This window comes from Pelobates fuscus, chromosome 4 (assembly GCF_036172605.1).
Source record: "Pelobates fuscus isolate aPelFus1 chromosome 4, aPelFus1.pri, whole genome shotgun sequence".
Lineage (NCBI taxonomy): Eukaryota > Metazoa > Chordata > Amphibia > Anura > Pelobatidae > Pelobates > Pelobates fuscus.
This window is the reverse complement of record NC_086320.1, coordinates 290,114,387-290,128,152: the sequence shown is the minus strand read 5'-3', so window position 1 is coordinate 290,128,152 and position 13,766 is coordinate 290,114,387. Positions and strand designations below refer to the sequence as shown.

Genomic DNA, 13,766 nt, shown 5'->3' with positions numbered 1-13,766 from the left:
ACTAGCAACCAGGAGAGCCATCGCTGAGAAATGGGGAAGCCCAGACACACCCACGCTAGACACAGTAAAAAGGAAAATTAAGGACACAATCAAAATGGATGAATTGTCCGCACTGGTTCACGACACGACTACACATTTCAATAAAATTTGGGACCCATGGTTCTATGAATACCCACCAACAGCCTAGACCACCAGTGAGCACCCACACGGGATCACATCCCAAGTACGCGTCAACCACACATATCCCACACCCATAACCCCCTCAGCCCCCCTCCCCCCGAGTCAGTAGACCGCTAGAACACCCCTACACAAACCACACTCTCCTACCAACCAAGCTACGATACACGCCGGCACCAATGGCGAACAAAAACAAAGGACACACATGACCAAACAATAGCAATACGCAGCAAACACACACTCACACTAACGATTAACAAAGCAATACAGCACCCACAACGCACACCACACCGCACCACAAATGACGCCGCAACGACCCACAAACCACACCCATACCGATGACATATAACGGACAATAACTCGCTTAGAACGGAAGAGCACAAGAAACAGAGACAGACACTACAAGCTGACAATTCAGGATATCTCCCACCCCGACCCCTCTCATCCCAGAGGAGCCCGAAACCCAGCGGGACGACTTGACCACTGAAGTACGCAAACACAAAGGGTACAACAGAAAGATCACGAAAGCACAATGTGCAAAAAATGTACCCCACAACTGCACACCTATGATAGGACAGGGCATCCTACCCCCAACCCTTTAATCTTCTGTACCCTACCCAAACCACTAGACCAGGATGTATCACGCAAGAATAGAATAATGATATGTAACACAACGCTGAGATCCATAATCACAAGAATATTGCAACTGTCGAAATATTCGAAATACTGAAATAACTTTATGTGCAAGCAATATATGTTCCTTTTTCATGTTTACCAAATGTTTACCCCCCGCTTATTTTCTGTACCCCTTACCCCTAAACAAAACAAAAAAATCTTTCAAAATAAAGAATTTATAAAAAAAAATTCTCAGCAGCTCCGGAATCTATCAATGCCATAGCCTTTACTACTTCCTTCTCCCAAGTTAAGGAAACTGGTAGCAGAAGCCTGTGATCTTTATAATTAGGAGTATAGGGCAAAATAGAAACACCCAAGGCCTGTCATCTAGAGAAACTTAGGTGCGAGCGTTTCCCGGGCGGTTAGAACAGTTCGAGAGTAAATGACCTCTGGCTCCACAATACATACATAACCCCTCCCTTCTCCTGTGCTGTCTCTCCTCCTCAGAGAGGCGGGTATAGCCTATCTGCATAGGTTCAGGAAGCAGAGAGACCGTGGAGTCAGGGCTTGGAAATGCGGGGGCTAACCTAAAGGGAGGTCTCCGGTTCCTCTCTCGAGTGTTCTGTCTCTCTCTTAAACGTTCATATATACGAGAAATGAATGAAATTAAATCCTCTAAATTTTCAGGAAGTTCTCTAGTAGCAACCTCGTCAAGGATTACATCTGATAGCCCATTCAAAAATACATCCATATACGCCTGCTCATTCCACTTGACCTCTGACGCCAGAGACCTGAACTCTAGTGCATAATCCACAAGTGTTTGGTTCTCCTGTCTCAGGCGCAACAGTGATCTGGCTGCATTAACCTTTCTACCTGGAGGGTCAAACGTTCTTCTAAAAGCAGCTACAAATGCGTTATAGTTATATACTAACGGGTTATCGTTCTCCCATAGTGGGTTGGCCCATCTCAGAGCCTTCTCAATGAGTAAGGTGATAATAAATCCTACCTTTGCCCTATCTGAAGGATAGGAGCGAGGTTGCAATTCAAAGTGGATACTAATTTGGTTTAAAAAACCACAACATTTCTCAGGAGCCCCACCATAACGTACTGGTGGGGTAATGCGAGAAGAAGCACCTACTGTGGCTACCTCTAGGCCTGAACTTACAGGAGAGATAGGAGTAGTACGTATCTCCTCTGGTGGGTTATTGGCACGAGATAATAACGCCTGTAGCGCTAGCGCCATCTGATCCATTCTGTGATCCATGGCTTCAAACCTAGGATCAGGAGAAGCAAGCTGACAGTTTGTACTTGCAGGATCCATTGGCCCTGTTGTAATGTCAGGATCGGGACAGGGATCCAACACGCAGAGTACAAACAGTAGCCAGATACGTATACCGGACCTTAGAATGGCCGGACTAACGTAAGTAGTACAGTAGGGAACGGTCAAAGACAAGCCGAGGTCGAGGGTAACAGAAGACAGGTAAGCGAGAGACAAGCCGAATCAAGGGTAACAGAGATAAGCAGAGTAGAGCAAACAAGCCGGGTCAAAACCAAAAGGGATAACTAGAATACACGAGCACTGAGTGACTAGAACAAGCTAGAACCACGACAGGGCAATGAGCTAATGAAAGAAGCACTGTTAAATGCCCTGTCCAGATAAGTAAACACGCCTCCGAGGCGTCCTGATTGGTCCTGAAGCAATTGAGTGACAGGTCGTTCCGGGTTAGCGTCCTGACGTCGAGTTCCGGACGTCATGCTATAAAAGGGAGTCACTCCCTCGCGGCCGGCTTTGCATGACCGGATAGACCGCGAGGAAGGGGGAAATCAGACCGTCCGGATGGATGAACGGCTAAGTCTCTACCTCTTTCGGAGGTAGAGACCTCAGGTACCCTGACATCGCTATTGCATGACTTTGTACCTTTTATATGTTTATAAAGTATACTTTGAATATCCTTTTTCTGAAAGGAAAAACAATTTCATACATCTCCCCAGTGACACTCCTTCATCCACCTTCACCTTTTTACGTCACAAATTGTAAACCCACTGGAGCAGAAATCTTCTAAAACACTTGCACACTACTTCAGGTTAAACTGTTCTATTTTTTTTTTTTATCTATGTGTATCTTTAAGTGGATCTCATGCACTTGTGAATTTAGTAGATGACAAGATAACTTGAGATTAGCTATATGCTAAAATATGAGCTTTTTAAATGTATAGATGTAATTTCCCTTATGCATGGAATAGGATGTTGGGGGGAGGGGGTGAAGTCCCAAGTGGGGTCCTGGTCGGATATTGGCATAATTTCCTTTAGCCCCAAGTTTCCTGTTATATTGACAGATTAATAATATCTCCAATTACATTACACACCTTGCTGTACCATATTTAGGGTTAATTATACGGCACAGTGTAAGGGTATTTCTGTAGGTGCAGGTTTTAAGGCTGCACATTTGGTGTTAATACAGTAGGTGCAGTAGGTGTTTAGATAATATTTGAATTCACACAAAAATCTGGGGTGAGATTTTTCAAGGAAAAATAGGTGCTATATTCGGTGCAAACTGCTAAATGTTAAGAGACTTTCTTTCGGTTTAAATGGTGATTCATTCTTAGTTAGAACTTTACCTGGAATTGGATCTGTTTTGACTTGATGTAAGAAATTAATTCATATAACATATTGGGATTTAGGGTTGGATATAGGGAATAGGGTTATATAAGGGGCTTATGTCAATATATGTAGGAGGAGCTATAACATTTAGTCTTGAGCTGATGTCCCTGAACTTTCAGCCACACAGCAATGCCCCTGCTATGGAATTTGTATGTACCAATGGGTCATATTTATAAAAAGCTATTCTTAAATTAAACGAGAAAAGGGAAGTGGAGAGACTCCAGATATATCTGGCGGGAGTAAAAAGCCTCTATTTTTGCTTGTGAACAACCATGATTGTATTAATTTTAGTCCTTATGGCAGTGCTGGTAGATATTTATAAAGAACATGCTATGTTTTTAACACCAACGCTGCTTAGTCATAGGCATCTAGTACTCAACTGTGGAACAAACAGGACAACTTGGTCTACAAGTAAAAAAGAAGGGTATAGGCGCTCACTAAAAACCAATGGATGAAGGCAGCAGTGAACCTGCAGGACTTCCCAATACCCCCAATGTTGAGTCTGGACCTCCTGATACCTTCAGATCCTAAGACGGGGATTGTACCGTCCAGGCGCTATACAGCAGAGCTCTTAGCAGCTCTGCAAAGTGTGAGTTTGCTTTTCACCCACATTTACTCTATATATACTTCATCATAATATCTATAATATACTGCACTATTATTTTATTATCTTCATTTCCCTTTGAGGTTTCTACATGCTGTATAACCCAAGAACGATATGTATGTATGATATGATTATTTGATCACTTTCTTTCATAGTTACATAGTCACATTTTTCCTTAAAGTGTAAATAATATAGAGGAGTGAAGGGTGACAACCTCAATATTGTCATTATTGCAATTCAAATGCAATAGCAGTGTGCACACACAAACACACAGACAATAACACATGTTGATCTGAAGAATTCCAGGATTTTTATATGGTGTTCTAGAATAAATTTTGCAATTTTACATTTAATTTGGAAAATAACACATTTGGTTTTAATTAGCATCTGTAGCCATGTATCTGGATAAACTAGAGAAATAGGGAAACAGACAAAAATCGAAAAGACAACGACCGAAAAGAAAAAAGGCAAGTGTTAATAGACAATTTCTCTGGCATTCCTGCATGCACTTTGAAATCTAATTGTTTCAATCAAAATAATATTGCAGCAATTATTATCCAAGGCTTTCACCCAGCATAATCTTTCCACCTTCAATTAAATCAGGTAATGAATTCTGCAAAATACTATATTCTGCTATATTTCTTCTAAGGGCAAAACAAACTGCACGAGGAAAGAGAGAATGCTGAATATTTTCAATAAAATATTTGATATCAATTGCCTGCAAGGCACTTGATATAATTTGTGTATAAAAATAAAATGTTAAAATATAATTAGCAATGCAAAAAAAAAAAAAAAAAAAACATAAACAGTGGATCAAGTACTCACATTAAATTTACTTTTCAAGTCTTATAAATTCTGAACACAAAGGTACACAACACAATATTTTAGTCAAGTGCATGCTAAAATATTGAAATTAAATGCATTACTAATATATGTTTTTGCATTTAATAACCAGTTAGTACTACCTAAAAAAAAGTTGGATTTAAGAAATCAATGTATTATATATATATGTCAGAAGAAGATCTCTGTGTGAATAGCTGGTTTAATGTTGTCCGTGCAAAGTTACTCATGGTTCACTACTATTAAGTAGCTTATCAAATCAAAGAAGCAAATCACTTAAAGGGGAACGGACACTTTCCAGGAATTTTAATATTATGTGTACGTATTCCTTATATTTAACAAGTATGTATTTGTGAGGTGTGGAAAATAAAAATAAATGTATAAACTCAATCATTTTTAACCTGCAACTGGGCACCTCCATCTTAGCTCTCTGCCAACCATTGTTATAAGTTCTCTATCACTATGTCAGCAGTCAGCATTCAAAAGCATACAGAGAAGAGGATAAATTAAACAATGTGTTAAATTGTCGTCTTTCTAAGCAATCTTTGCCCTGGCTTTGCCTTTTCTGAATTGTATTATAAAATATATTTATAAAATATTTTACCAGGAAAGATACATTGAGATTTCTCTCGTTTTCAAGTATGTCCTGGGTCCACAAAACATTGCATTGATACAATAGGGTACAATAAAATACAAAAACTATATTAATACACAATATATATAATATATAAGCAGCATCTCATAAAAAGGTTAGTACAAGCTATAGGTGATGTTTAATGTTTTATTAAGTGCTGTAAATTTCAGAAAAGTGACAGATACACTTTGTAAATAAGTAATGACCTGTATATCTGACATACATCAGGTCCCTTGTGTACACCTTTCACATTGTACTGTCTGAATACATTTTTTTTTATATTTGTATTATTTTGAGCAGAGTAAGTATTCTTTTGAGAACAGATGTTTTAATGTATGCATCGTTGGCAAGGAGAGGCAGACAGTTAATTGTATTCAAAGTGTTTTTGTCAAGCAATAAAGTATCAGTGGCAAGGTTCCTGTCAAGTATGAAATATAATCTGATCAATAGGATGATGACATAATATGCAAATACATAATACCATGTACACTTAACCGAGGTTTGATGTATTTGGATATTAGTGACATAATATACAAATGGACATATTAAACTATACCCTTATCAGAGATTTGATGTATTGTTATTGTCTTTATACTATATTTAAGCTATTATCTTTCCATAAAACATGGATATCGTGATAAGAACTAGTTAAAGGATGGTTAGTGACTCTTGCTAATAAAAATTATTTTACCAATGATATCACCAAGGAAGCAATTAAACAGGATTAAAAAAAAAAAAAAAAAACATATAGTTATTTTCCAACCAATGGATTATGGTCATTATAACTTTGCATGATAGTTCTAATGAATAGTCTAATAAATGGATCATATGGTTATATCAGTGATCTTTTTCATATCAAACTAGAGGAGTTGAGCTAACTCTGATCAAAGTAGTTGGGGCTACGTAAAGCAACACTCCAAGCACCATAACCACTACAGTGTGGTTTAGTGGTTCTGGTGCCAGGAGTACCCTGATGCCCCTCCAATGTAAGTAATCAAACTGTTTTATAATGTTTTAGCTTCTTACCTTGTGTCTGTTGGGCCCCACACCCCATTTTCACTACAGATTTCACAGAGCCAAAAGCATTTTGCACTGGCTAAACACTGTACAGGACTACGTTTATTGGCTGAGAGTGAGCATCCTAAGCAGTATCTAGCTCTCTTGGCTGCCAGGAGGAGGTGGGAAGCAGAGTCTAGTGGTCTCCAGGTATCATGTAAAACCATCCTAAGCAAAAGGTGGGGGATGCCCAGCACGCCTGGATTTATAGGGACTACAATGCACTATAGTTATGGTGCTTGTAGTGTTCCTTTAAGTCTCACATGTAAAACAGATCTAGTTTAAAATCTCAAACAAAGTGGACAAGGCTGCAAACTAGCGCTTCTCTGTACCCAATCAAGAGTCATGTCACCCACTGCCAAACTCAGAAATTCCAAATGAAACAGAGAAAGTTAGTTCCCAGGTGTGGTTAAAAAATTTAGAGAACTGAAATATAACCATGAGTCGTAGATATTTCATGAGAATTTCAGTGTATGTCAGAGAAACAAAGAAATTTGAGTTATGCCAGCATATATTTCCTAATGATTGTTGTTACTGTTAATTTTCCAATTAGAATTGCTTCATTATAATGTTCTAAGATATTTCAATGTGCTCTCTAACTAGGTCACAACAGCAAATGCAGACAGATTCACTGTAGCAACAAAAACGGGTCCTGGTGGTGTCTAAATACGTCTTTCTAAACTTAAACCACTAATTAAAGAAATGGTTTTGTTATTTCCATTTAGAGTAAAGGTTATTGTTTTGACCCCACAAAATGACTATTCCGTTCTAGTTCTCTTAGATTAATGGCACTGAAGGTTCTATATATTTCAAAATCTATACCTAACTTGCTAAAAAAAAAAAGAGATTTTCCTCAACGTTGTCTGGGTAAACAGAAGTGGCACTTCTCTGGAAATGAGATGAAGCCCTTGTACCCTTAAATAACTGAAATCAACATATTGACTTTATTTTTTTAACAGAGGTCATTCACACAATGTATTCAACCTGTAGATCTGTGACTGTAGAGCTGTCCACTACTAAGTTCCTATTGGCTAACAATGTTAATAACAATATGATTACTACACTAATTCCCCTAATTCCAGTTGCAGGAAGGTACACAAAAGCAAGATCAATTTTTGGTGATGTAATAAAAGTCACTTGGATAATACCTTCTGTTAAGTTTTGGGAAGTGAACTCTGCACCATCCCACTGGCATCCATGAAGAAATGCCAAGGGTACAACGCTATAATTAGCAAAAACACCCACAATAGCTGTTTTCCTGGAACTGTCAAGCTTACCTAAAAATACAGACTAACTTATACCAGAGTTGAGTGTAACACACCTAGCATATTCAGTGTATTCGGGAACAATGCATGAAAATGGAAGTACCTCCTGACTACATCCCTCGCCTAACTTAATCATACAGACAAGTAATGCATGCAAAGATTCATATAAACAGCCCATACTTTAATAAATATGGTACTCCGGGACAAAAAAAAAGTCTTTTTTTTCCCTACCTTAATTAGACTTCCTTGCATCTCCATGGTTCTGTTATAGTGAGCATATTGCTGTTATGTCAATATTGTGAATGTGCAGGTAGATTGAATGGAATGATCAAATATGCCAAGTACTGTGGAAGGGCTTCCTTTGCTACAAATAGGAGCTAATCTGGCTGTACCTCCTACTCATCAGGGTAAGTATACAGAAACCCCCCCTCCCCCCCTTCCCAGCCCTACCCGCACTAGCAGGTGAGGGAGATACTTTTATTAACCATCACACTGCTGTCTATATTGTGGAAACATTTGAAGAATTCTACCAGGTGTCCTTTGTTAATTGGGAACCCCAACTGCATGTTTATTTGTGATTGACAAATTAAGAAGTGGGTTTCCAAAATTCAGAGACAGTACTGTGTTGTAGATAGATCGGATTTGTGTAAAGCTCTTACAGTTTGGTTAAAAGTTGAAACCTGGTGCATACATACATCTATAAAGCTCCAATAACAAATCATAGAATAGATAGACATAGAACTCAAGGATGTGTTTTCCAAGGTAATATGTGGTCCCCTAATAATTAGAGATCCCATGTTGAGACAACTCTGAAAGTCTGCATAGTTTGGACTCTTAAATTGCCTATTTTAGTACCTTTCATGTTTTACACCTCAAAACACATGTAGAAACTAGCCAAGAAGACATCTGATCACATACACTTAGAAATCAGTTATTCCATTTCTAAAAACATTAAATAAAAAAGGAGTAACACTGTTTTCTTTAGGTCATTACCAATGTGATATATTATCATTTCTTGAACACTCTCAAATACATGACCAGGAAAACTATTAACACTTAATAAAAATCAAACCAAGACTTCCAGGTTCTTTTACATCTTCACAACAATGGGTGGAGAAAGGTAGACCCCCAGCTAGACTGAAAACTAGAACTAAGCAAAAAGTGTAATATTTTCGTGTTTCTTTCCTTATTGTTGACATATCCAATATTTTTGTCTCTTTGCCCAAGCTGATTACCTCTATAAAGCTGTGTTGAACAGTCTTAAAACCACAAATGCTGGTTGGCATGATATATGTAAACAACCAGGGGTCAGCATGGACATCCTTAGTAATATTAAGAGGATAATGGCATTGTTTAAATATATTAATACACAAAGAACCCACGTTTTCCTATGTTGTTGCCCTGGGAAAAGTCTACAATTACTTCAATCATCTATACCCAGAGGAAGTTTGAGCCAGAAGAAGATTACATACATTTGTATTTCTATTCTTATTCAGATGCATGCAATGTATGCTTCATTAACAGCATCAATAATTTGTTATTTTGCCGGCAGTTTTCCTTTTGGTGAGATTATCGTAGATTGCTGATGTCATGCAGAAATTGCTCATTTAACAAATACAGTATATTTAGACAAACAAGGGAACATTCTGCCAACCATCGAAAAATCTATTGTTTTCATTGTACAACAGCTCATTGTGTAACAGCTTATAGACACCTCATACATATGCCCACTGTGTGGCAAATACCAATTATTCTCTTGAAATTACAGCTAGGATCTCAGTAGTGGAGAAACTCAAAACATCTAACTAAAGTGAGCACCATTTTAAAAAACAATTCACTGAAGTGTATAATAAAACAATCAGACTATAGTGTAGTCTACATGAATGTCATCAAAATTGAATGGGCAGTCACAATACTCAATAAAAAGACAATTCCTGTTTTTTTTTTTTTATATATATATATATCTTAGCTGTAATATAGATTGTTCTATGATTGTAACTTAAATAGCAAATAATGTTTAGCTTTTAAGAATGGTCTAAGATTACAAAGCAATCTGTGCTGGTAAAAAGGCCTGGGGGACTACGAAAACCAACTGTTTACTCTGCACTGTACGGAATAAATTGAAATAAATTGGCATATAATTGGGAATATTGCTTCAGATAAATGTTTTATGTGTGTTTCTATTGATTTGCACATGTTCAGCTAATTACATTTATCAATCTATACTGTTTGCAAAGCTGTATTAGATCTCTGCCATGATTTAGAATTTTAATGTATTAATGTATTATATCTCTCATTCATGTGTTAATGCTTACCATGACTTGTAAGCTGTGTATTTAAAATAATACTGTGTATAATATCTACCCATACAGACTGAATGGACTTAATTACACTTCATTACTATTTTAAAATCTCTCAATCAACCAATCAATTACAATCCATGTCTAATACCCTAGCTGGTCAACAAAATATATAATAGCCATGTAGTAGCCATTATTAAATATTATATAATGATTGGACTTAATATCAACACCAGCGCCATGTAAGTGTTAATTCCAATGTTTAACCCTTCCAATGATTCATTTAAACACGAACTTAGATAACTGAACAGTTAATGAAACTAGTAAAATCTTAACTGGTATTTCAACTATATCAATTATTTGGAGCCTTTGTGCCTCATTTAATCAGGAGACATTTTCATTCTTGTGATATATTATACAGGCTATAAAAGGGTTGTGTTTTGCACGCTACCTTATGATAGATACAATTCAGACTAATTATTCAGTATATTCTTTGCATTATCATTAATATTATAAATATTGTTTTTATTACCATAATTAAAATTATGTATGACCATATTTTATGTAGTTAAGCTGGCAAAAAAAAAATCACATTAACATATATGCCAAAACAATTAGTATTAATTATTAGCAGAGTAAATCAAATACCTCTGGCTCCTCTCTTGAGGCTTCCAACAGCTTTAGGCTGATTCTGCTTATTTCCAATCAAATCTAATCTCCTTGACTTCTGTTCTTCCACCTTTCTCTCTCTCTCCCTGTGTTTGTTTTGATTTTGTTATGCTTAGTGCTATTTTTTTTCAAGCCTGGATCACTTGCACATACAACAATATGTAGTGTCTGAGCAGGCAACCAGCATAATAAACAGCCCCATCAAACTGTTTGCAGCCTGCTCATTCCAGCATAACTATGGATTAATAATACTTTGTTGTGGCTACAGCCCAAAAGGGAGTGTTCACATTGTGTAGCTCGGTGGCCTGAAGTACAGGGTTTGAACAAAGGGGCATGGTGCCCATAGACCAGCCTTGGCTTCCTTTTTAGTAATCACTCGTTATATTCAGCACACATAAATAACCTCATCATACCCCCCTTCATATAAACAGCACGCTACCCTGTGATTCATAGAATACCGAGTCTAGGTGACATAATGCAAATGGCAATGTGCCTCTGCATGGTTGTATTAGTAAGTGCCATGCAGGATGGATGGATAGACGGATAGACAGACAGACAGACAGACAGACAGACCGATGAGAAAGGAGAGAGAGAGAGAGTGTGTGAGTGTGTGAGTGTGTGTGTGTGTGTGTGTGTGTGTGTGTGTTTGTCGTGTCTGTGTTTTGTTTATATTACTCATATTCTCTATATATGTAAATAGTATTAGTGCTAACTCTGGAAAACAGTATTAGTATTAAAATAGAAAGGCACTCTAAGAACTTTTACCATGAAGTATTCTACTGAAAAATAAATTGTTATTTTGTAAACTAATCAGAATGCTTGTTTTAAAAGACCTACAAACGTTTGAGTATTTTCTCTGCTATATGTATATTTATAAAGTGAGTATATAGGTACACTCACAGCAGACGTGTGTTTGTGTATGTATACACACACACATTTATCCTGTGCTTGATTTTAAACCCTTCCATTGTGATTTCCATCCTGTCGATAGATAGATTGATGATTGATTATGTATGAATGTCACTGTATTCTTGTAAGCAAAAGTTGTATTGAGCTATGTACGAACGCTGCTCTTAACAGAAACATATAGTTACTATTACCAGCTTAAAGCCTGATCATTGCCTTGTTATAAAACAGCTGGCTAGATATATTTTCACCATTTCTGATTTAAAAACAAACAAAACAAAAAACACTCGTCGAAGAAATCAGAAGTGCGTCTCTCCTGGGATTAAACAATATCCCTGACTAGAATGACCAATTACTCCCAGAAATTAGGGAGAAGGGCTCCAAGGAACTGATCTCAATATTAGACCATCACTAAAAAAATAAAAAAAAAATAAAAAGCCTATAGAAGAATGAGTGACAGGAGTCACTGGTCCCTGTGTGCAGGTGCAGGAGCCCGAGTTCCAAGGATGGAATGTTGGCCATTCCTTCCAGGAGGAACCCAGCTCTGAAACTTGATGGAGTTGAATACTGATACACCTGCAAGCTTCACGTTACCAGCCATCATCACCACCATCACCCAATGTAACAGAATGGCCGGTGTACGGCAGCATTTCAGTGGTTTCAACAGAAAACCAGTGCTATAAAGGTAGATGGCAACAGATAGCTACCTGGATAGACAGAATCCCCTTTCTTCTTCATCTGAAGAGCAACAGGCGTCACAAAGAGAGCTCAGTCCTTACCTGCTATCACTACCTCACTCCGCTGGAAGGAGAGGAAGACAGGCACAGCATGCTGAGCTCCAGCTCTCTGCTTGTGACGGGGTAACGCTGTATGTAGTCCGGGTGTGGAGGTTTCTCTCTCCCTTGGTATGGGTGTCAGGGCTCTCCTCCGTGCATCCTGAGGCTTGCCAGGGTTTGGAAAGGTCTCCCCCTCCAGCTGCAGCCCAGGGGAGGAGAGTCCGGGTGAGTGTGGAGGAGACAGACAATGAAGAAGCTGCACAGCCACACACACACACATACACAGACCACTCACACCCAGCACATCTTGCCTGGATTTCTCCACAGCAACATTGAGCACTGAGATGCCTGTGTGGGGGGTGCTGGTAATATGGGTGGGTGTGACTGGGATGGCACACCAGTGTCATATCTATGGAGAGCTCATGATCTTCAGACATGACCCTGTCTCCATGTAATAATCATCTCTCAGCAGCCATCACACTGGAATTTCAGGACCCAGCAGAGGGAAAGGTTTGCCTGGCTCCTGCTTCTGTGCTGTGCCAGCTGTCATTATAGAAACCTGTGCAGTATAAATAATTACACCTTGGAAACAGGCGAACACACAGACACACAGAGACATTTCAGAAATGGGATGCTTAATGTATGTCATTCATACTAAAATCAGTGTCTGTACTTGCAGGTCCTAGTACTAAAATGTGGCATGGTCAGTGAAATATTGCTAACTGGTTTCCTAAACAGTTCTTGCAAGCAGGCTTTTACAGCGCCATGCATTTTTTTTTTTGTCGTCTTTTATACCTTATCTTGGTTTGCAGGGAATGTTTTGATCTCTGCTCAACTGCCCTTGGATATGCTGCTGACTGTTTTACTGTGCAGGGCTCACTCTGTGGCAAGCAGCAAGCAGGCAGGAAGAGAAAAGTGTCAACAAAGATTTTATAGACACACACACACACACACACACACACTCATTCATGTGGTTCATGTATGCATATCTGGTTAAATGCTTATACATGACTGCCAGTGGGTTATCCTGTTGTCACTTTGTTACTGTAAAGGTTAATGGCAATCTGTCAACCATCCAAGCACAGTTTAATGTCTAAAAAAACTATTCAAGTTATATAGTTCACAACACAAATCATGCATACAGGCGCAATTGCAAACACACGTAAATGCAAGTGTTATATATAATATATAATTCAATATATCATAAATATATAATACATTATACATACACGGGTCAGCTTGAAGTGTAAGACTCATGATGTG

At 38.2% G+C, this 13,766-nt stretch overlaps 1 protein-coding gene across 2 annotated transcripts in view; it reads right to left on the bottom strand.

Moving 5' to 3' along the window:
* Positions 1 to 12,885, bottom strand: part of LRRC3B (leucine rich repeat containing 3B) — a 211,955-nt gene extending 199,070 nt beyond the window's left edge. Inside the window, exon 1 of one of the 2 annotated variants that reach the window (XM_063452210.1) lies at positions 12,507 to 12,885. The gene's annotated coding sequence lies outside the window, so the exon portion shown is untranslated. Of the gene's footprint in view, positions 1 to 10,800; positions 11,010 to 12,506 lie in introns of those variants that run through there. The other variant, XM_063452211.1, reaches the window with a different exon arrangement.
* Between the last annotated feature and the right edge of the window lie 881 nt (positions 12,886 to 13,766).